Genomic DNA, 1860 nt, shown 5'->3' with positions numbered 1-1860 from the left:
GGAACACAAAAGAAGATATTTTGAAGAAAGATGATAACCGAACTGCGGTGGTACCCATTTATTTCTATTGGACACAAAACCAATGGCAGTACATAGCTGTTCGGTTTCACAACATCCTTCAAAATTTATCTTCTTTTGTGTTTTGCAGAAGAAAGAAAGTCATACAGGTTTGAAATGAAGAAGGTGAGTAAATAATGACAGAATTTTCATTTTTGGGTGAACTGTCACTTTAATTCTAGAAATGCCTTCAAACGAAAGATCCAGAAAGACTGCCTTTAGAAACGTGTTTCTGTAATGTAAAACAGACAATGACGTCTAAGTTTCAAACTAGTTTGATATTCTGGTTTGAATTCTTGGCGTTTTGAATTTGAAATAAATTCTAAATGCCTTTTTTGTCAACGGAAAGTAGCTAAAGATATGGATCCTGCTTGGTAAGTCGCTGAATGTCGCTAGATGATGTCACAGTAATTAGCATATTTATGATGTCATTACAATCCATTTGCACTCATAGAGATAAGCGGTCGGTCATTGGAAACCGCTTGTTTCGTGTGTCACACTTGCGAGGCAGTACAGGTATCCAAAATGTTGCAAGATTTATCGCTAGCCACTTTTCACTAAAAGTCAGTGAATCTAGCGATGAAGTATCTAAATTGGCATCACAGTGTTATTCCTGCTAAAAAATGACGATAAAATCACAGTGAATTAGAATAATTGTGGTATGATTAGATGCAATTATGCATAAAAAAGTATCAAACAAGCACAATTTTAGCTTTTTTAGCTTGTGTAGACAAATTTCCTGTAAAGGAACAAACGAAAAGCACATTATTTTTCAGGACTAATTAAAGATGATATATAGCCATACGGTAAACAAAGAGCAGATGGTAGTTTTACAGTTTGATGGCAATTACGTGATTGAGGTAGATGGGTAGTTGTCATTATTATTCAGGATAATTCCATCAAAGTTCATGCTGTGATGTGGGAGCCTCAGTGGAGCGTTAACACACACACACACACACACACGCACACACGCACACACACACACACACACACACACACACACACACACACACACACACACACGCAAACACAATCTCACTCATATGTGTAATATATCAGAGCTGACAGGCTAAGAGAGATGTGTCTGCTTCTTTATTAGAATGTGTAATTGATTTACTGACCCTTGTATGGGCCATAAGACACCATCATTAGTCACAGAGAAGGAGTTAACACGCGAGCGTGAGGATGTGTCCACGCAGACGCTCGGCACGTGTGCGTGTGTGTGGGTGTAAGCGGTCCCGGTATAGGACATTGGAGACGGTCATTAGTCAGATCGGACTCCTCTCCAGCAGTGAAACACTGGGGAGTCAGAAAAGAACTTCACTGCACTATAGTGAGGAGGTTTTACATCTTTGAGCATGTGTCCCTCTGTGTGTATCAACCCATAGTTCGGAGAACACTGTTTAACTGCAACAATAATGCAATCTGACCACTTAACAAACACTCAACAGTAAGTAGACTTAATAAAAACATCTGCGGTAATGAGCTGCTTGATGTAATGGAAATGATGATGAAGGACCGTGAAGGGTCTCCGTTTATTTCCCAGAGTGTCCCTGATCAGTCTGATGCACCTGGACTCAGGAGTCCTGAATTAGCTGCAGCTCAGATCAGTTTATAAACTGTTTTCAGGTCAGTGAACACAGACGGAGACACTGGACATCATTAGTGGTGCTTGTTAAGGCCAGTATCGCTATTAAAGGGATAGTGCACTAAAAAATAAAAAATCTGTCATTTATGCACACTCACGTCATTCAAGACCTGTATGACTCTTTCTTCTGTGGAACACAAAAGAAGATATTTTGA

Source organism: Triplophysa rosa, unplaced genomic scaffold (assembly GCF_024868665.1).
Source record: "Triplophysa rosa unplaced genomic scaffold, Trosa_1v2 scaffold122_ERROPOS1645957, whole genome shotgun sequence".
Taxonomy (NCBI): domain Eukaryota; kingdom Metazoa; phylum Chordata; class Actinopteri; order Cypriniformes; family Nemacheilidae; genus Triplophysa; species Triplophysa rosa.
Note: the sequence above shows the minus strand (reverse complement) of the source record.